Consider the following 23,923-nt stretch of genomic DNA (forward strand, 5'->3'; position numbering starts at 1 on the left):
CACCGCACTCTTACAAGCCCCCCACTAAGCACGGACTTAAGTGAGAATGAGCCCACTGGCAATACTATTAGTATTAGGGACTGTGCAAATTACATAGGTGTCAGTCTCTCTCTCTCTCTCTCTCTCTCTCTCTCTCTTTCTCTTTCTCTTTCTCTCTCAAGCTCTCACTGTCTCTCTCTCTCTCTCTCTCTCTCTCTCTCTCTCTCTGTCTCTGTTGTCTCCGTCAGGCTGAATCCACCCTCCTGCTCATGTAGCTGCTAAGCCGGCTCTAATACAGGCCTTCCTGAAAGAGCTTTCTGTGTAACACTGCTCTGTGTGTGATCCTGGATTTAACTCTCTCTACAAAAGTCTCCACTAATCCCACTGCAGGGCCTGCTGGCAGAAACCACTTGTTCTGAATGAATTAGCAGGTACTACATCACGACATCACTACTGAACATCTTTATGAGTGAAAACATGTTGATCGTAGGCACTAAAAATGTCATCTTTTCTACACATTTTCATTACTTGGGATTTTACAGATTAGAATTATTTTTAGTTTTGTTTTCGATTGCGAGTTTGATCGCCGATGATGCCACAGCCCGTAGCTGGGGGTCTAAGACAGCAAGATTGTCCTCACTCTCTCTGGGTGGGTAGGATGGTTCAAGGTGGGCCTGTAATAGCTTATGTAACAGAGGTAACAGTTAGTGTTCTCCTCCAAGCGTGTTGAGCTGCCCAATCATGTTGCATTAGCAGCAGTTTGAAAAGAGCTTCACATGTTGTGCTGGCCTTCGCCCTCTTAGCTTGGCAACATCATGTGATAGTGGGGCTCCTAACTATCAGGTGGACTTGGACATTTACAACTAGCATTTTTTGATCAAGTCAAGTCAAGTCAAAGTTTGTTTATGTAGAGCTTTTTACAACAGGTGTTGTCACTAAGCAGCTTTACAGAAAAATCCAGGTCCAAACCCCCATGAATGTCGCCAATGGTGACTGATCACCTATGAAACATCCAGTTCAGTCCTGATTCTAGGGTTAGGATTAGGGCCAGGGTTAGGATTAGGTTTTGGATTGAGGTTAAGGTTAGGTTTAGGATTAGTGCCAGGGTGAGGATTAGGCGTTGGGTAAGGTTGGTAAGGTGAAGTTTTTGTGTAATGGCAGTAACTACTAAATGTCAGTAATGTATCAACAGAACATCTACAAGATATTTACATCAATGTATTCAAATGCTTCACTACTGATACTTCACTGATATGTTGTTGATGTGGTACTGATAGTTTGTTAAGAGTTTATTAATCAGCTACAAAGGACCACGCCAAATACACAAACACACATACACACACATCATCTAAACCGCTTATCCTTCTGGGTCATGGGGGGAGTTGGAGCCTGTCCCAGAAGTCATCGAGTGGAAGGCGGGATACACCCTGGACAGGTCGCCACACACTCAATCACACCTAGGGGCAATTTAGCATGTCCAATTGGCCTGACAGCACGTCTTTGGACTGTGGGAGGAAACTGGAGCACCCAGAGGAAACCCACACAGACATGGGGAGAACAGGTCAAACTCCACACAGAAAGGACTCTGGTTACCCGGCCGGGGAACTGAACCCAGGCCCCTCTTGCTGTGAGGCGACAGTGCTGCCCATTGTTAAATGATTTTGTCTGCCTAAGTGAGTTTAGAGCTTTGATAACAGTGCATTTCCTTTACTAAGCTGGATTTTGTGTTTTATATTACATGTCTGTTGTTTTTTGTCTGTTTTGAAAATGCTCTATTTATAACTCCTGTTCCTGGAAATGATGCTATCTTGGCTGGGTCTCCCTTGAAAAAGAGATTTAAATCTCCAAAGGAATTCCTGGTTAAATAAAGGTTAAATAAATAAGAAAGAGCAACATTGAAAACAGGCAGGATTGCATTTTATGGCCACGGTGAAATAAAATTCCAGCACGCTTTTATTTTTCAGCTTCAACTTCTATGCTTTTAGCTCAATTTAGCTTAGCCTGTTTGTAGAGGAGCATTTTTTGCAGTGAATAAAACGTCCAAAAGCAGAACATCCATCAAACCCTGTGGGAGTGAGTTAAAGAAAGAGAGCGGTGGGGGCTGGTCCTGTATAAGAGGGGGAAACACGGGGGTCTCGGCCCTATAAAAGCAGCGGGAGTTAGAGGGCTGTCTGAGTTTCAGGGTGCCGCAGGTTGGGGTAAGGTTTATGACCGGCGGGCTGAGGCAGGGGAGGCTGGTGGACTGCACTGGAGCGTGAAGGCTAACAGGGTTAGAAGAGCAAGACGTCCACTCAGGCGAGCCGAAACCTGACCCTCTGGCCCCAAGTGGCCCGCGGCCCCTCCGTCACCCCACTCAGCCTCTGGGGCCACGGCACGGGTCATGGTGCGCTGAATAATGCCCAATCTGGCAACCTTGCTTAATAAACAATAAAAGCAATAACTGTTCCATAAGTCACAGCAGCGTTGGACATAGTAGTAGATTAACCCCGTCACTGGAGAAGAGCAGTGAGTGGACGCAGGGGCCTCGTAAAGGAACAGAGAGATGCAGGGAGAAAGAACATGGGTTGCCAGAATGATGTACTAGGGCTGATACTGTATAAACACGGATTCATATGTAACTGAACCCGCTTATGGAGAAAGTGACATGCCGTCGTCTGCTGTAATCAACTTATTAGTCACATCTATCATCACAGCCAATAAAATGCATCTCCTTTTCTTAACATGATTTGAAAATGCTGTGTGTCCAGAACAATATTTTCAGATTTCATGATAAATGAACCAATAGAAATGTTACAAACTTACAGCCATCTGAGACCTGGGGCCGTATTACAGAAAATTCTGGTAACACTTTCTATGAATGTCACCTTTGTAAGCATCTATAAACACATTTTATAACATGTTATAATGTATTCATAAGACATTATAAACATGGTTATAAATATTTATAAAAAAATTACACTAGCCATGTTTATTATACATTATGAATTGTTAATATAATGCATTATAAGTAGTGTTAATAACATGTTATACTGTCAGTGCCAAAGAAGTCAGTCCCAGCTTGGAGAGCGTAAAGTAAAGACAAATACCAAGCTAACGGTGGTGAACATTGACTTTCCCACATTGGGTAAAACACTGATGGCAGCTCTAGTTTAAACTCTGACATTTGAAGCCTGTAATGTGCTTTACTGTGAATGTTTTAGTGTTTCAGTAAATACTTCAGTAAATACTTCAACTTGAAGCCTCACTCTGAACACTGGAGGAGGCTTTAGTACAGTACGCTTCACTTTACTTAGAGCGGACAAATACAACTTATGAGCTCTTATAATTTGTTATGATCAGTACTTATAATGCATTATGTTAACAATTCATAATGCATAATAAGCATGGCTATAACGTATAATGCATTTTTCTAAATATTTATAGCTGTGTTTATAATGTCTTATGCATGCATTATAACATGTTATGAATGCATTTATAGATGCTTACAAAGGTGACATTCATAGAAAGTGTTACCAAATTTCCTATCTTTTTGTCTTAACTTAATCTGACAGGTCAAGATAAGATTGTTTACAAAGTCATATTACAGAAGCAAAACTATCTTAATGTAAGAATCTTATCTTACAGCATCTTTTCTTATCTCAAGTTAAGAAATCTTAACTTTCTCGAATGAAGTCGACAATCAACCGTTGGGTCTGTTACCTAGCAACCGACTATACGCGCACAGATGAAACGTAAACACGTAATCAAGTTAGCCAGACAGCTAACGTTAGCTGCCGTTACTGAGGTAGCTAAAGAAAGTCAAAAAATTAAAGTGAGATAAACTAAGTTAAAAATGTTGTTACAGCCCTTCGTGCTGTTTATCAGCGTCGCTGCTCCAGTTTCAGTCTCCATTTCCACAAACACTTTAGCCGAGTGCGCTAACTTTATTCCTCCTAATAAACAGACACACGTCTTGCGCTTAACTGACTCGTGACTCAATTTAGACTCATGCTTAACTGACCCGTGACTTCACTCAGACTTGCACTTAGCTGACTTGTGATGTGACTTGGACTTGCGTTTAACCGACTCACAACTTTTCTTAGACTCGGTTGACTCATAACACGACTCAGACATACGCTTATCTGACTTGCCACAAGCCTCAGACTGAAGCTCAACTGACTCACAACCCGACTCAGACTCTCACTTAACTGACTCACAACTTGACTTGGACTCACACTCAACTGATTCATGACCTGGTTCAGAATTGTGCTTACCTGACTCTTGACCCGACTCGGACCTGCATTTAACTGACTTGTGATGTGACTCAGAATTGCACTGAACTCACTCACAACTTTACTTAGACTCAATTGACTCACAGCTCGACTTGGACTCATGCTCAACTGACTTAGCACTCGACTCAGACTCGCACTTAATTGACTTGCAACTTGACTTGGACTAACACTTAACTGACTCTTGACTCGACTCAAACTTGCACTTAACTGAGTTGTGATGTGACTTGGAATTGTGCTTAACTGACTTGCTACTTGACTTAGAATAATCCTTAACTGACTTACCACTCTGCCTCGTGACATGACTTGGACTCACGCCTAACTAATGTGCAGCTTGATTCGGACTCAACTGACAAACGGCTTGACATAGATTCACCCTTTACTGACTCGTGACGCAACTCAAACTTAAGACTTGTGAAGTTTTACTCAATTCACAATGTTTTATTTCTTAAGTTGTATTTATTTTAACGTTAAATGCTTTTTTGAACAAATAAATTCTTACTACAGCCTTTCACAGATGACCTAAAACTTTTGTACCGTACGTTGAATGTTGATGCCTTTATGAAGCGCTTGATGCACAGTAAACAGAGGCAGTGCAACAGTTCCTTGCAAAAAAGTTTCACAGCCAAAACCTTTTAAAGCCAAAACGGCCGGTTCACTGATCGGAAAAGCAAATGAAAACTAAAACTCAAATCAAACATTGCTGGTGATTGATTGGAGACACTGATAACAGAGACACGTCCAAAACAAACATGAGCTGGGTGAGTATGTGAGAGCAGTGAAGCCAGGTTCTCCTGGTGAGCGCCAGGGTAAGCAGTTCCCTTTTATATAAAAAAGCATTTCTATAGATTCAGTGCGGCTGTGCTTCAGCTGAGCCCGGAGCTTTTGCAGATGACTGTGTGTGTAATGTGTTTTTGTAGCTGACCTCATGGAGGAAACACTCTGCAAAAAATATTAACCCCTCACAAAACTGATGACCTGTGAACACTTACAGTCGGAGCTTTTCCCGCTCCAAAGCAAGAGTGGAAGATCCTGAGTTACACTTATCTAATCATAAATCTTTCTAAAACTCTCTATAAGAGACTAACTCGGCTGCAAAGTCCTCAAAGGCTATTTTTTATTTGCTGTGTGCAAAGCTGCTGGTGTTTTTCAGGCTGCAGCCCGTGATGGATACAAGCTACAGTGGATTAGTACATTCGTAGTATAGTGCATTTATAGTGTAGCAGAGTGCATTTATATTACAGTACAGTGCATTTTTAGTGTAGTATATTGTATTTACAGCGCATTACAGTGTGTTTATAGTATGGTGGATTTATAGTGTAGTAAACTGCATTTATAGTGTAATATAGTGGATTTATAGTGCAGTATTATGCATTTATAGTGAAGTATATTGGATGTATAGTGCAGTACTGTGCATTTATAATGTAGTATAGTGGATTTATAGTGTAGTAAAGTGGATTTATAGTGCAGTATTGTGCATTTATAGGGTAGCGTAGTGCAGTTGTAGTGTAGTATAGTGCATGTAGAGGGTAGTAAAGTGGATTTATAGGGTAGTATAGTGCATGTATAGTGTAATATAGTACATTTACAGGGTAGTATAGTAGATTTATAGTACAGAATTGTGCATTTATGGTGTAGTATAGTGCATTTACAGGGTAGTATAGTGTATTTACAGTGCAGTGTTGTGCATTTATAGGGTAGTATAGTGGATTTATAGTACAGTATTGTGCATTTATAGGGTAGTATAGTGGATTTATAGTACATTATTGTGCATTTATAGGGTAGTATAGTGAATTTATAGTGCAGTATTGTGCATTTATGGTGCCGTATAGTGCATTTATAGGGTAGTATAGTGGATTTATAGTACAGTATTGGGCAGTTATGGTGTAGTATAGTGCATTTATAGGGTTTTATAGTGTAGTATTGTGGATTTATGGTGTTGTATAGTGTATTTATAGGGTAGTATAGTGAATTTATAGTGCAGTATTGTGCATTTATGGTGTCGTATAGTGCATTTATAGGGTAGTGTAATGGATTTATAGTGCAGTATAGTGGATTTATAGGATAGTATAGTGCATTTATAGGGTAGTATAGTGGATTTATAGTACAGTATTGGGCATTTATGGTGTGGTATAGTGCACTTATAGGGTTTTATAGTGTAGTATTGTGGATTTATGGTGTTGTATAGTGTATTTATAGGGTAGTATAGTGGATTTATAGTGCAGTAAAGTGCAATTACAGTGTAGTATTGTGCATTTATAGTGAAGTATGACATTGTAATTGTACAAATATTACTTTTTCATATTGTATGAAATTGTAGTACATAGCACTCATAGTGTTGTAGAGTATTATAGTGCAGTATATGACCTTTTTTGGTGTGGATCTGTGCATTTGCAGTTTAGTAAGTGCATTTGTAACATAGTTCAGCATACGTATAACCTAGTATAGTGTACTGATAGTGTAGTACACAGTATTTAGAGTCTTTTCAGATTAGTACAGAACATTTATCACAGTATAGACCATTGACAATGTAGTATGGAACACTTAAAGTATAGCACAGAGCATTTATAGTATAATATCACACTGTTAGAATAGTATAGAGCATTTGCAGTGTAGTATAAAGCATTTATAGATTTCTCTGCAGTGTAGATCCTTTATAATGTAGTAGAACATGTATAGTGTAGTATAGTGTAATAGTGTAGAAACAGATAAGTGTAAAATATATATACATTTATAGTGTAATACAGATCATTTATAGTGCAGTGGAACATATATAGTGCATGTGTGAATAGTGTACTATACACATTTATAGCGCAGTATAGAGAATTTATAATGTATTATAGAGCATTTGTAATGCAGTATAACACATATAGAGTAGTATGATGCATAAACAGTGTATTATACACATTTATAGTGTAGTATAGAGCATTTAAAATGTAGTTGAATGTATGTGTATAGTGCAATATAGTGCATAAACAGTGTACTATACTCATTTATAATGTAGTAAAGAACATTTATAATACAGTATTGAACACTTATTAGGCAGTAGAACAAGTATAGTGTAGTATAGTGCATAAACAGTGTATTATACACATTTATAGTGTAGTATAGAGCATTTAAAATGTAGTTGAATGAATGTACAGCATAAAATGGAACATTTGTAGTTTAGCCCATTTATAGGGTCATATAGAGCATTTACAGTATAGTGTATAGAAAGTATAGGGACTTGACAGCATTCAGTGCCTTTTCCCTTTAGTAATGATGTATAAAAGGAAGCACTCAACATTAAAAATGGAAGTATTATAATTTATAGGCATGATGCACGTAGCATAGAGGTAGAATCACATAACAGGGAAACAAACTGTAAATGTGAAGTTATTTTTAAGCACAAGATTTAAATCTTTAATTAAGAATGTAAAAATAATTCATTAGTTACCATAAGAAAGTTAATCATTTGGAATGAAACGGATTCCAGTGCAGTGCAGTGAATTTAGTGCTTAAGCTTTTTCCGTGAACGCTGTGATTGAGACGAGTTGTGTTTTTTGGAAGAAGATGAAAAATAGCAGCGCTGCTTTAATTGCGCCCTGGTGACACGGGGCTCAGATATTAATTAGACGAGTTCATTGGAGTGGGGGGAGCGGGGGGGAGTGGGGGGTTGGCGGGTTTCCCTCGTGCTCCGTGTTTGGTTTGGCGCGCGGCCGGCCCGGGGCTGGTAGCCCACCTGATTAATGACTGCCTGCTCTGTGCTCCGAGCACTTCCTGTAGGGCTTTGGCCCAGGACGCCGGTACCTGTCTACTGGCCTTTACCTCTCTCACTTGATCTGTTCCTTTCTCTCCCTCCTTCTCGCTCTCTCTCACTCCTTTTTCACCTCTATCATTCTCGCTTTCTCTTTCAGCAAAGAGAGAGTCAAAGGTTTTACTGATAAATAAGAGACTCTGATCAGAGCCAGAAAGAAAGAGAGAGAGAGAGAGAGAGAGAGAGAGAGAGAAACAGTGAAAGAGAGGAGCAGGAGAGGGTGTGAGGGTGAAAGAGAGAGAGAGGTGTGGAAGGAGAGTGTGTGGAGAAACAGAGGGCAAAGGAAGAGATAGAGAAGGAGAGATAAAATGGAGAGGGAAAGAAAGAGAGATAGTTGGGGAAAGAGAGAGGGAGATGAGAGAGAAGGTGGAGGAGAGAAGGGGAGGGAAAAAGAGAAAAAGGGAGATAGAAAGAGAAACAGAGAGAAGGAGAGAGAGAAACAAAGAGGAAGAAAAAAGGGAGAGAGTTGGAGGGAAACAAAGAGAGAGAGAGAGCAATAGAAAGAAAAGGAAGAGTGAGAGAAACAAAGAAAAACAGGAGAGAGTTGGAGGGAGGAAGAGGGGGAAACAGAGAGAGAAAAAAGAGAGAGAGAGCAAAAGAAAGAAAAGGAAGAGAGAGAGAAACAAAGAGGAAAAGTGAAAGAGATAGAAAGAAAAGGAGAGAGTTGGAGGGAAACAGAGAGAGAGAGAGAGAGAGAGAGAGAGAGACACTTTATCAGTTGTGATTTGATCACTGATCTGTATCTGACCGCCGTTTAATCCCGAAGCGAGACTCCCATGCTGGAAAAACCCTTAATGGAGTCATAAATATGGAATAAATTCCAGATTAACGTCAAAAGTAAAAACAAAACTCTTGCTAGAAACAAAGCAGTTGCTGTGGAGACGGTACAGCTCGGCTTCTGAGACCAGAGAAGATGTGCGGCCGATCTGGACCTCGAGCGCTCGCAGTAAAACTGTTTTATATCAGGTAAAGCTGTAAAGCTGCTTTGTGACGCCTTAAAGACTGAGGAGGTGCTAAATAAATAAAGCTGAGTCTGGACTGAGGAGATTGTAAATACACAACGTCTCTCCGATGGAGTGGAGGCTGTTACTGCAGCACAACGCGGACAAACTCCCCACCGAAGACCTGAGCAGGTGTCCTCAAACTTTTGGACACCCAATGCACTAAATTTATTTGGACACAAACGGGTTGAAGCTAATAAACTCCCTCCTCCTCCTGCCTGAGAGCGGACAGCAGTGTTCTGACCATGACTCACCGCTCAGAGCCGCTGAGGGTGGTCAGTTTCCCAAGCCATGCACTGGCCAGTAATGGACGTATAAGGACAGTGACGGAGCGGATAGGATACAGACCTGAGGGCTGATGGGAAAAATAACATCACCATCCATCACATACAGGACCTCACATGCTGAAACCTCTCTCTCTCTCTCTCTCTCTCTGTCTCTTTCTCTCTCTCTCTCGCTCTTCATTTCTGTTTCTTTCTTTTTCTCTTTAATTCTTCTTTCTTTTTTCTTTCTTTCTTTCTTTTTTCTTCTTCCATCTCTAACTCTGTTTTCCATTCTCTCTCTCTTCTTTCTTTCTTTCTTTCTTTCTTTCTTTTGTCTGTCTTTTCTCTTCTTCCATCGTTTACTCTGTTTTTCCATTCTCTCTCACTCTCTCTCTGTTCTTTCTTTCTTTCTTTCTTTCTTTCTCTATTTTTCTGTTTTTCTAACTCTCAATGTTTTTCCATTCTCTCTCTCTCTCTCTCTCTCTCTATTTTCTTTCTTTCTTTCTTTCTTTCTTTCTTTCTTTCTTTCTTTCTTTCTCTCTTTTTTTTGTTTTTTTCATTCTATCTGTCTTCTCTCTCTCTTTATCTCTCTCTCACACACACTGTTTATCTGTCTTTCTCTTTTAGTTTTCTGTTTCTCTGTATGTCTTCTCTGTCTCTCTCTTCTCTCTTTCTCTCTCTCTCTCACTGTTTTGTCTTTCATTTTTTCTCTGCTTTTACTCGCATTGTCTTCTCTCTTTCTCTCTTTCTCACTCATTCTCTCTATCTCTCTCTCTCTCTGCCTTTCTTTTCCCTTTTCTTAGTTTCTCTCTTTTTTCTTAGTTTGTTTGTTTCTTTCTTTAAATAATAACAATAATAACAATAAAAGTGTTGAATATATATTAAAAACGAAAATGTGTAATTTGTTGTATAATTATTAATTATACAAACTAGGAATCCATTTTGTTTCCTTTTGTGTAGTGTTGGGGTCATCAGGGTGGGGGTATGTGGGGTGGGGGTCATCAGGGTGGGGGTTTCTCTCCTCTATGCTCACAGAGAAAACAGAGCCCAGCTGTGAGCTCTGTAAATAAGTCTCTGCCTGTGCAGGGTGCTTTACTGTTTTCAGCCGAGTTGTGGATCTAATCCTGCGGAAGTTCAGCAGTGCGGGTTTTGCCGTGTCCAGATGAGGAGAGGAACGGCTGGATGATAAATCTCGGGATGTGTTTTGGGGCAGGCTGTGGCCCGGGGCCCATCTCCTGGCCCCTGCCATGGAAAACACAGTGAAACCCTCTTTCTCCACTGCCCAGACACTTTCGCTGCATTCCCACCATCAGTGCACACTTTCATTAACACCATTAACAGATGGAGCTGTTAGCAGCTGCACTCTGGCCAAACACCACTGCACCGCAGCTCTGTTCTCAGAACACGGCTGATTTTACACACTGACTTTAAAACTCAAACGAGTCAATCAGGTGAACATGAATAAAATGTGCTCAAAGCAAGTCTTACCGAAACTGAAAAACTGCAGTTGTGTTGATAAAACACATTTTATTCATGTGCAACCAGATGACACAGATTTATGAAGTCAAACTTCTTATTTGGAACTGAAATGAACTGAACTGGATATAGTTTATTTTTGCATGAGTGCTACACTGAAAAACTTGAACACTGCTAAATTACATTGACATTAGCATACCATAAACACGTTACGGCAGATATCATGCACTATACAACACTGTACATGTTCTCCTGCATTATAAATGCTCTATACAACATTACAAATATGTATCATACACTGTTTATGCACTATACTACACTATATGTTCTTCTGCATTACAAATGCTCTATACAACATTATAAATGTGTATAATACACTGTTTATGCACTATACTACGCTAAACGTTCTTCTGCATTATAAATGCTCTATGTGACATTATAAGAGCTCTATATGGCTTTATAAATGCTCTATTCATTTACATTCACTGCGTTTGGCAGACGCTCTTATCCACAGCGACGTACAATTTGATCATTTTACACAGGTAGGCGAAGGTAGTGTTAGGAGTCTTGCCCAAGGACTCTTATCGGTATAGTGTAGGGTGCTCACACAGGCTTTGGCTTGCCATCAACCCATAACATATCGCTGCTGTTGGCATAAAGCCTCATATCTCCATTTGTGTCGTTTTTGAGTTTTTGACATAATTTGAAAATATCTGTTGCTCTTTACATTGTGTGTAAATTCCATGATGAATTGACCAAAAGAAATGTAAAGTTACCATTTTGGAGATACAAGGTTTTGTTCCGACAGCAGCGATTTGCATATCCAACATCAACAATATTTACAGGGGCATTTCTCATTTCTATACCAGTAAGTACATTTACATTCAGTTATAGTTTTAATTAACTCTTTTTTTCTCTTTACAGGTTTTACTCTGGCTTTACTCCCCCCCACCCCCACCCCCTCCACAGGACAGCTGTGACATCACCCAGCTCCTATAAGAGGGCAGAGGCCCCTGTGCCACTATTTCCCTGGAATGAAGGTAAGAGTACACATTTATCAATCTCTTACAATGTCCCTCTCTGTTGAGATGTAATATAATTGGACAGTCTTGGTGATGTGTCTTGGCCGCTGCGTGTTATTTTACAGAAGTGTTATTCATATTTCAGAAGACATGTTTGAGGAGTTTAGATATAAGATGATCCACCTGCATTAGGAAGGAAAGGGTCAAAGAACAAATATGAAAAAAAGAAGAATTTCCAAAGCTGGAGTTCAAAAAATGTTTAAAAGATACAGAGAAATAATCATGCAACACCTGATAGACACCAAAACTGCCCCCATCAGATAAACAGCACTTAAAGCTTTCATCTCTGAGAGAGAGGAGAAAATCAAGCTGCTTCAGATCTGAAAACATCCACAGGTGTTTCTGTCCATCCTTCCACTGTGAGAAGACGACTCAGCGCTGTGGGTCTGAAAGGATGTGTAGCTGATCAAGAAGAACCTCACTGAGAAAAGGAGACAGACACATCAAACAAAGAAGCTGAACAATGGACTGACCACCCCAGAGTCCAGACCTCAACACCACTGAATGTGTTTGATTACTTGAGAAAATGATCAACCAGCTTCTAAGACCGAACTTTGGAGGTGTGTCTGCAGATTTCTTAGAGAAACTGAAAGTGGGTCTCCTGAAAAGAATGGAGGCTGTAATAAAGGTAAAGTTTGGACACAATAAATGCAGAAAAAATTGTGTTATATTTAATTGTTTCTGTGTATTTTAATAACTTGGACTTGGCTGTGAGAGTAGAAATGAAATAAATGAATGGTGGTCTCTGACTTTTGCAGTATTGTACGAAATAAATAGATAGATAATAGAATATCATACAGTGTCAACCACATAAACAAATGTCCTTATTAAGGGCTGAAATAGAGACATAAATTTATTGGCTCATTTTGTATTGATCATATTTTATTGCACCATCATTTCAATCATCACCAAAATCTTAACAAATCTCAATCATACTGTATTATTTACACCCCTAGTGCCCTCTGCCACCTTTCAGGAGGGCCTTTATCACCATCATCACTTCATCACATGCTGATAGCAGCCTCCTCTTCAGCAATGAATCACTACCACTTTCAGTTTTTCAGTTTTTCTCCCACTCTCACACGACAGCGTCTCCCATTAATCAAACGCCTCACACGCTCTCACTCTCCCTGCTCTCCTTTCAAACATCCACACATGTTCACTTCTGTCAGGCACCGCTTTCATTTATCCCCCCTCCTCCTTTTTTCCTCTCGTCTTTTCATGGAACACAGAGTAAACCACAGCCAATGTCAACAGGAATGGGGATTAATGCACTTCCTCATCTCCTCTTCCTCCTCCTCCTTTCGGGTTGTAAGTGGTGGTCAGGCTATGAAATTGTTTCCACTTAATAATCATAATAAAGAGAAAAGTCGAGCTGGAGAGCTCAAGGGGGATTGTTTCTCGTATTACCAATGCTGCGCCTCATTTAGCGTTTGAGCCCAGCATCTTGAAAACAAAAGTGTATGTCTACACGCTAAACGATACTGTAATGGAACAAAATTTGAACCACATTTGGTCAGAGCGCCTCACAGGAGCCGGCCAGAGGTGGAGAGATGAAAAGGCTGCCTCAGATACCTGCTGCCTGCACACTCACACAGACATCTCTACAATATGAATCATTACCGGTTTATTAATCAGATGTGTGGAGCTCATGGTGCGTGTAGATTCTTGTTAATTGTTACAGTGGAGGCTCTCATGACAATGAACTGACCACCCCAGAGTCCAGGTCTCAACATCTTTGAATGTTTTTGGAATTACTTGGATTGTGAAAAGCAGAAAATGCAAAATCAACTTCTAAGACTGAACTTTGAGGTGTGGAAAAACTGAAAGTGAATCTTCTGTACGGAGCCCTGCTGGTGACATCCCATATAGATAAAATTAATGTGTGGCCACGGCATACTAATGCGCTGGAACAAGATCCTAATGCGTGGCCACGACTTAGTAAGGCATGGGAACAAGATCCTAATGTGTGGCCATGACTTAGTAAGGCATGGGAACCAGATTCTAATGTGTGACCACACCTTATTAAGGCGTGGGAACGAGATCTTAATGTGTGGCCATGACTTAGTAAGGCATGGGAACAAGATCCTAATGCGTGGCCAAAACTTACGAACAAGATCCTAATGCATAGCCAAGACTTAGTAAGGCGTGGGAACAAGATCCTAATGCGTAGCCAAGACTTAGTAAGGTGTTGGAACAAGATCCTAATGCATGGCCAAAACTTATTAAGGCATGGGAACAAGATCCTAATGCATAGCCAAGACTTAGTATGGCATGGGAACAAGATCCTAATGCGTGGCCAAAACTTATTTAGGCGTGGGAACAAGATCCTAATGCATAGCCAAGACTTAGTATGGTATGGGAACAAGATCCTAATGCGTGGCCAAAACTTAGTAAGGCGTGGGAATGAGTTCCTAATGCATAGCCAAGACTTAGACGAGCATGGGAACACGATCCAAATGTGTGGCCGCAATTTAGTAAGGCATGGGAACAAGATCCTAATGCGTGGCCACTACTTAGTAAGGCATGATCTCATTCCCATCCCTCATTAAGTTGTAGCTATGACTTAATTATCTTGTTCCCACACCTTACTAAGTCGTGGCCACGCATTTTTTTTATTTATACAGAATGTCTCCAGCGGGGCTCTGTAATCCTGAAAGCAATGTAAGCTGCAATAAAGGTAAATGATGTGATGTGAGATACCACACAAACATATATATATATATATATATATATATATATATACACAGATACACAGAGTACAGAGCACTGCTTGTGACATCCTGTATAAATAAAAATAATGTCTTAGTAAGGTGTCGGAACAAGATAATTAAGTTGTGGCCATGACTTAGTAAGGCATGAGAACGAGATCATGCTTTATTAAGCTGTGGCCAAGGCTTAATTATCTCATTCCCATGCTTTAGTAAGCCATGACCATGCATCATTATTATTATTTATACAGTATGTCACCAGCAGGGCTCCGTAATATACATGTATGCTGTATCTCACATCATAATCATAGGTATGAGATGTAATACATGCAATACTCAAATATGTATATACTTAAGCATGCATAAGTATATGCAATTACGTGTGTACTTAATTATGTTTTATAAAAATCAAATGTATTTAGGTGCATTTAGTAATATTGAAAGATCATTTAAAATGCATTTAAGTTCTTTTTAGTTTCAGTATAATTCAATAAGTATCACTGAAGAGTATCAGAGCATCCAGTACAATATTGTCACTGTGCAAACAAACAAACAAACAAAAGAATATGTCCATTTTGTCTAATATTTTTTCTACCTCATTTGAACACAACAGCTTTACATTGTGTAAAAATCTCAAGATGAATGGACCAATAAAAGTGCTTCAAAATTACTTTTAATTTAAAAAACTTTTACATTGCATTAAAAGTGAGGAGGATTTTGAATTCTCCTGTAATGTTAATATTATTATACATTTTTTAATAAGTGGTGATATTTATAGTATAATCCAGGTGCAATTATAGTTATGTCTGCAAATCACAAACTTAAGTCTACTTAAGTACAACTAAAGTTGTTAGAAAAAGCACTCAAATTTTTTTCTAAAGATAATTTCACTTAAGTGATCATAAGTCGTTCCAAAGTACACTGTAAAAAGGGGGTCATCAGATCAACCTAAACAAAATTACTTCATGTGGTAACAAGTAAATTAACTAGTTTTATTCAACCTAAATAAATACTTTGAATGAACGATTCTTTCAATCGATGTCATTTTTGAGTTGAATAAAACTAGTTTGATTGCTTGTTACTACATGAAGTACATTTTTCAAAATAAAAGTACTCTGTCAAACGCTTACGTCACTCTAATTACTGCTTAATAATGTAAGAGTTGTATCAGCTACAGCCTCATTAAGGCCTAATAAATGCATTACAATGGGATTATAATGTCTTCCTAGAAACATGTGTTACCCAGAATTATAATCTATTAATAAGATACGGCTGTAAAAGTATAAAGTAGAGGTGGTTAATTTACAGTAAATGTTTCAGCAGGGCCTTTATGTGTTCCTGACAGTGGTTTATGTTCTCTGTCCTTGCGAAAGCCTTTCTCCGCCCGCACACCAGCCTACTGTTTATCTCTTACCTGTATATCTGCACACTGTACCTGTAGCTGCAGCTACAGCTCCACCTGCATGGAGCTTAACTGGCCATACTCCATTTCACCTCAGCAGACCCGAGATAAGCCGGGGAGATGATACCCGGGCTGGCCGCAGCCTGCCCTCCACGTGGAGCTGACGGAGAAACAACAGACGGAGTCTTTCAAAACATGTCCAGATATGGTGGGATCCTGTGTTTGACCGAACAGAGAAAACACACGAGAGTACTGTTATCCAGCAGAAACGGCGATGATGATGTCAGTGCTGGACGGGCTCTTCTACATCAAATCAAAGACTCCGATCATCTGCTCTTCAATTGTTTGAACTTCGTGATTGTTCGCAGAAACAGTTGCACCTAGTTGAGAACGTGGGACACATTTAAACTCAAACTGAAAGATATCGCTCAGTGAGTCGGATCTGATCTTAATCAATGCTCCCTCGCTCTCATGCTTTCTCTCTCTCCACTTAGATCTGTCTGGCTCAAAGGCTCGGTCATAAATCAAGTTGCCAGCCCTGCTGTGTTTGTTGAGGTTTTAACCCCCTGCTGTGTGGCATGTGTTTTTTAACCCTAACGTTCGCCCACATGGCTAAAACAAACCCCTCTTAGGCATCGGCAGGGGGATCCAACTTACCAGATTACCTCTGTTGCCGGACCACATTGCTCTACCGCCTCCCAAGAGCATGACTGATGTCCATCACGGCCAGGCAGGATGGAAGGAACCATGTCATCTTGCCACAGGAGCTCAGGTTTGGGCCCATAAAGACCTGTCTGGTTTTGGGATAGTAGTCTGTCTTGTCTTGGCTGGACAAGGCTTATCATAGCTTGAAATTGGGTACACATTGGTGGACAGATGCAGGTGGTCCAGTTGATTTAATATGTGGACCGAGATACTGAGTTGCTAGTATTTTAGGTCCACCTACCTCATGACTTCATTTACTGACCATTTTATCACCGTATAGAATAATGTGTGCTTCATTTGTTTAATCATGGTAATGTAGCACAAGTAATTCAAACAATTATTCAATGGGAAATTATAAATACACCTAATTACATATAAACATGTACATTTCATGAAAAGACATCAGTGCAAAAATTAGTCTAGAAGACAGATTTAGGTGAAACTGTATGTGAACCATTCAGCGGCAGGATATGGGTTATTGTTTATATGGAAATTCTGTCCTTTTAATGAGTCTTAGAAGATGATGTGTCATGTAAAAGCTCTTTTATGAGTTATCAATGCCCCTTTAACATCTTTACATCATCATGTGAACATATATACACTTGTATAGATCTATTCACACTTCTTGTGCACCATGTTCATAAATATGAGCGCTCTTATACAAACAGCCCCACTCCTTGTGCCATGTGTCTGAACACTGGAGCATGCACAGCTACGGCATGCTTGATAGGCCAAAACACGACATGGCTCCTGGCAGGACAATAAACAAAAAGTGGAAAATGAGAGGAGAGCAAAGCGTGTTTTCTTTTGTAGGGTCGTATGGTAGATTACGGAATAAAACCCAGGACACATGTTCGGGATCAGCACGAAGAGGCAGAAAATTACCCCTGCTCTTTTCCTGGAAGAGGCTCGCTCATGTGAGTGTGTTCAGACTTTCATAAAGGTCAGGGCTGTTTCAGCATGTTTCTTCTCCATTCATTTGGAAAAGAAGAAGAAAGAGGAACGCAGCAGACGTTTCAGAGTTTCTGCTTGTTTAGCTGGGGTGCTGGCAAGTTGCTAATATTCCAAAAAGATCAGCGAGCAATTGAGGTCTGCTACCAGACCCGAGCCTGAGGAGGCCATGTTTGGGCCAGGTTTGGGCCAGGTTTTCGCTGGGTTTGGACTACATTTGGGCTAGGTTAGGGCTGGGTTAAGGCCAGGTTTGGGTGGGGTTCGGGCAAGGTTTAGGCTAGGTATGGGCTAGGATAGGGCTGGGTTTAGGCTAGGTTTGGGCTAGGTTAGGGTCAGGTTTGGGCCAGAGTTGGATCAGGGTTGGGCCAGATGTGGGCCGGGTTTAGGCCAGTTTTTCGCTGGGTTTGGACTAAGATTGGGCTAGGTTAGGGCTGGGTTTGGACTAGGTTAGGGCTGGGTTTAGGCAAGGTTTGGGTTATGTTCGGGCAGGGTTGAGGCTAGGTGTGGGCCAGGTTTAGGCTAGGTTTGGGCTAGGTTAGGGCTGAGTTTAGGTTAGGTTTGGGCTAGGTTAGGACCAGGTGGGGTTGGGCCAGGCTTGGGCCAGGCTTGGGCCAGGGCTGATTTTTCATCTACAACATCAGGCTTATGTTGGGTTTGGGTTTATTTTTAAATGAGTGATTTATTACATTACAATTTTCTCTCTTGTATTTTCTCTTTCTTGTAAACGTAGCTGCTTTCAGAATATCTCCAGAGTATGAGGAGTAGTTGAATGCTCCCCTGAATGAAACCGTAGATGAGAGGGATGTGTTGGGTTGGTGGAAAAGTCACAGCAGAAGTGTATTAATCATTTCTGCAAGTAGCAGTAGCGAGAGGAATTTTGGTCAAAATCAAAGTCAAAGGGCTACAGGGCTAACATTAACAGGTAATCAGAATAGGATGAATGCTGTTCTTGGATAGATACGATTAGCAATTTCACAAAAAATACACGGATAATAAATATTGTAATATAGTGTCCATTACAGACGTGCAAGTTACCAGTTTATTCTGCTAGCTCAAGTGTTCAGTAACAAAGCAAAGTATTGTGATAATTCATCTCTATTTTGCTGCGTTTACATGTTGGTGGTAGGTAGACGACAGAAAACTGAATATTCCATTGTTTTTTAATGGAGAGGTGATGAAAAATTCTGCCACAACCAGCAGCAATGTGCCGCTGACCACAGCAGTAAGTGGAATGTTCTGTCATAAGTTCAGTTTCCCCAATGTTTGCCTTTAACTACAGAGGTGGAATAAACAAGATGTTGATTTTTTTGGAAACATGGGTGCTGAATGGTCATAGTTGAAATCCAAGTGTACATTCAACAAAAAACACACTATTAGAAACATTAGTGTGTGTTCAGAACACTTTTAGGATAAAATATAGGTTAAAATCATTGCTCCACGCACCATGGCATGTCATGCTATCACCATGGCAACTTAAACATGGTTTCGTGCTGCCATTGGCTGTTTACTGTTGCCAGGTCTGCTATCAGGATGTGAGGAGTGGTGTTTTCTCAATGGCAACATGTAATGCAGCATTAGTGTGAGCGGGGTTTGGATTGGGGACCTGGTCAGGTCAGACTGGGAACCTGTGTAGAACTTTAAGTGAATAACATAATTCAGTTTGTGTGTTTCGCGGTGGTCGCGGTGGGGTGCTGGAGCCTATCCCAGCTGTCATTGGGCGGAAGGCAGGATACCCACCGCGACCCAGAAGGATAAGCGGTTTAGATGATGGATTGATGGATGGAGTTTGTGTGTTTCGTCTTTTAAACCGAATGGCATTACGCAAAACTCCTACGACTCTTTTTTAAAATCCCCACGACTAAGATAGTAAGATTTACTGAAAGTGCGGTGATGTAACATGAATGTAAGTAAAATGGACTGAGTTCAGACAGAAATTACAAGGTCAAGTAGCGAGAAACATGATGAGTGATGATAACCCACTCAAACCACCATGGCTTTTGAGAAACAGCTCTCTCTCTCTCTCTCTCTCTCTCTCTCTCTCTCTCTGCATGTCTCTGGCTGGTATTAATCGGAGAGATCTGAGACAGTGTTATCAGCGGCAGTGTGATTTATACAGGCTGCTCCTTCATTGCTGTCTCTAGCCCAGACAGGAACAGAGGAGAAGAAGAAGGGAGGTGGAGGAGATTTGAAATCCAAAACACTACCACAACAAACATAAACAAAAGCCAAACGTATTTCTTAACCCCTTAAAGAGACAAAGTTTTGTTACACACTTCTATAACTTAAGAATAGCTCTACCAATTTTCCTTCAAGTCTCTGTAATTACTGAATAATAAGCCTTAGTTCAGGGGTCGCAACCCAAATGTTAGGAAGAGCCATTAAAACACCTTGGGAGCCACAGCATTTAATGTCCATTTTACCGTTATGGCTGTAAATATGTCTCAGTGTGTGCTGATGTACTAGTATAGACTAAAAAATATGATATGTCCTTTAGGCTTTAGCTCAGCTATAGCTGCTGTTCTCGCAACTCCAGCAGGAAACCTTTTCACAAATTAGAACAGTTTCTTGTAAAATGTCTCTCAATGTTCAACTTTTTACATGGCTCAAGTCAGCTTCTCGTTTGAATTTTCTCGTTCCACCTTAAATGGTGTCTGAGGCACAAGAATGTAACTGCTCCTCATTTAAGGTGGAGCGGGAAAATTCAAGCAAAAAGCTGGTGAATGAGAAGCGACTTCAGCCTCACAACGTTTTAGTGTTTGATAGTTTCTTGTTGCAGATTAAACATATCAGGAAACCAGCTGGAGTGATTATAAACACAAATAAGTCCATTCATCTCCAAATTATACGTGTTCATCTTAAATCTTTCTCTTTGTCTTTTCGTTAGATACTAGCTAGGCCAGATTTTTGTTGTTGCTATGGTGACCAGCAGTCTGTGCTGATCTTCAGGGTTAAAGGGTGAATTAGCAGTTCTACATTAACTCCAGAGTTTAAGACCATTTACTGTTAAACTGTGTTGAACAATCAGCAGAGCTTTATTTTACTGTAAAGGAGGATTATTTTATTTTTACCCACAAATCTAATTCTGCTGTGGAGCCACAACAGAGCAGTAAAAGAGCCGCATGTTGCCGACCCCTGACTTAGCATGTTGTAAGCCTGGGATTTTAAGTAGTTAACCATTAGTGGTGGCTAGTCATAGTTATCTTGACTGATGATAAAAGCATTTAAAAACCTTCAATCAATACTATGTTTGGTATTGTAAGTAAAAGTGGAGATATTTCATTATTATTTGAATGTGATGTAAAGCAGTGGTGAACCATGTCAATGACAGCTAGGCTTTCGGTTTGGGCCATAAACATCAGAATTCAGAAAAAAACAAGACAAAAGCAGTGCTACTTTTGATTAGGGCCCTTATGGGATTTATCATGTTATGTTACTGCTAAGCTAACAGTGGTGCACATAAACATTTTTGCCAGTTCTAGTTCAAACATGCACATTTGCAGCTTGTAAAAGACATTCCATATGTTTTATCTTAAGCTTATAACAGATACTAACATATGTTTTGCCTGAATGTGGCAAATCTTCCAGTACAGATCTCTGACATAGAGGTGCAGCCTCTAATCTAAACTGCTACAAATGTCTTCCTGAAGACCTAGAGAGATGTTTTTAAAATGGATCCCACCAAAACATGCTTGGTTGATTCCACTGTCACTTCCTAACACTGGTAGGTAAGCTGACATATTAGGCCTTCAGTTCAGCTCCTGAAGCCCTAATCAATGGGAGAGCTCACATGGCTGGATCTATCAAGATACCACATAGCAAAAAATCCTGATTATTTAGTTAGATTTTCATCATAAAGACACAGATTTGTTGACTGGAGTTTCTTCGGCTAGCTAGCATTAGTGTTACATGCTAACTGCAGTGATCATTGGCTAGAATTAGGAGACCTTGCTATGGATCTTAGGAGATGGGCATGTCTGTGGGTTTTGTAGTTAAGCTCAGTTAAATCTGATTACAATAACTATTTAATTAATGAACAAAATTAACATTTCAAGCATTTCTATTTTGCTGTCATTAGTCTTTTATCAGTGCTTATTGACAAAGTGGAATCATAAAAACATAAAACATAAAGTCTTCATTTCATTTTAAATGATAATATTTTTAGTGTTGTTGATTAATAACTTTGACTAATAATAACAGGAATTATTTGACATAAAGTATACAGTTTAACACACTGGGAGGAAAAATAAAATGGCCTGTGCGAAAGTTATGGCACATTTTATTTGTTCTGTTTTTTCAACATGTTCAACTCAGCAGATAAATAGAAAGAAATCGTGCCCTAAAATCTGCATAAGAAAATGTGTTCTCTGTAGAGGATGTGTTACCTTATTTTCCACTTAGAAATGCTGGGAAAAAATAAAACATAACATGTGTCCAAGTTAGGGAATATTTTATATTTTATGTTTTTCTAATATATTAATTTCAGCTAGTTTGCAAAATTAGCAAAAAAAAAGTGCCATATTTGCACTTTTTATTAGTGTTAACTAATTTTCACAACTAAACTTGTCAGATGAAACATTTGCATATGACTGCATGTTCTGTAACACTGAGATGACAAATTGATTCTTCTATAAAAGTAAAATTGTCTGCTATTTCAGTTTGTTATGGGGCATTTTCTCACATTTTCCACCAGCTGTAGATTTTTACTTGTCTCTGTTTCTGTGACGGCAATCATATTTGTCCTTTTGTTTTCCTGTGATCTGTTAGTACTTGAATGTTCTACCACTCTTGATACTTTCGTTTGCCGATTAACCCCTTTAAATATCAGGCTTATTACATATTAAGGCTTATTATTCAGTAATAACAGGGACTTCAGTGCAAACTAGCTGAGCTATTCTTAGGTTATAGAAGTGTATGATAAAACTGTGGGCCTGCCGGTGGATCCTGGCCATGAAAGGAGTTAAATTAATACCAACTGACAATAAGATGCATTCAACTCCATTCAAGCTGTAAAGTGTAGCAAAAGTGAGACTTTAACTTTAACGTTCCTCATGCTGCACAGATGAACGTGAACGCTTTCAAAGGTTCTTAGCAGAGTCCTGAAGCCCAGTCAGGCCAGGAAAACTCTTGCGTAGGAAAGTAAGAAATGCAGTGAGTTAATGCTGGGCAAACACGGTTAATATTTCAGCACTCCGAGAGACACCACGCAGCGCGCAGGCGGCCAAGAAACAGGCCTGCCTTTGTTTTCATAGCTTTCCTGCTCTCTACAGGACACGGAGAGAGAGAGGGAGTGAAGAGAGGGAGGAGAGTGAACGAGAAAAAGAGAGACAAACATAAATAAATTATACAAATATCCTAAAACAGATGTTAACACCTACTGTATTTCGTCGTGAGTAAAAAATAGAGTGTGGTTTCATTCCTGCAGAGTGACCACACCATTAGATGACCACACGATGACATGATTTGCTCTTGGAGACACTTTTTCTGGTGAAAAAATTTTGGAAGCGCCTTTGATAACCAGCTCCCGGCCCACGATAAGCTCCTTTGCCGTCTACAAAGCAGAAAATGCGAGTGGCCTGTTGACTGAAAAGCCGCCGTTTCCACAACATTATGATAATCCACGGCCGCCATTGTTCTGTAGTCTCGCCACAAAGGACTTTTCATCTTACAGAAAATGACTTTCAGCAGAAACGCAGCAGCCTTTTCCTAAATCTTTGCACAACTCATATGCAGGTAGCTTTAGTTATCAGCGGGGGAAAAGGCCATCTTTTCAGCCTGGGCCGCTAAGAGGATCCCCCGAAGGATGAGGCTGAAGATAGAGGAGCCCCCGAGATGCATAATACAATTACACATGTAATCTCAGATCTGAGGGGAAGCGCCGCAGCATTACTGCTGCTCATTGTTCGCCCGGCCTTTGATGCGATTGTTCCATTACTTTGAGGTTATAAACACAAAAACATGTTTTTTCATGTGCCTCGCTGCACACATGGTCAATAAACACGCAAGCTAACATGCAACATTTCTGTTATGAATCATGCAAAGATGAAAAGCACCGTTTGTGAAACACGAGCGGTTTCCTGCGTGTGACACAGCGCTATCACCTCCACATCAAGATGTGCTGGTCAAAAAATAACTGCAGCTGACAAAGATCTATCACACATATCTGACTCTCCCCCTCCACCACACCGCCCACAACCGCCCCCCCATACACACTCTCGCTCTCTTGTTTTTATCTGTGGAAGAGATTAAGAGATATCTGCAGGCTGCAGCTGCACGCACATGCCAGACTAGT

This window comes from Colossoma macropomum, unplaced genomic scaffold, assembly GCF_904425465.1.
Source record: "Colossoma macropomum unplaced genomic scaffold, Colossoma_macropomum, whole genome shotgun sequence".
Taxonomy (NCBI): domain Eukaryota; kingdom Metazoa; phylum Chordata; class Actinopteri; order Characiformes; family Serrasalmidae; genus Colossoma; species Colossoma macropomum.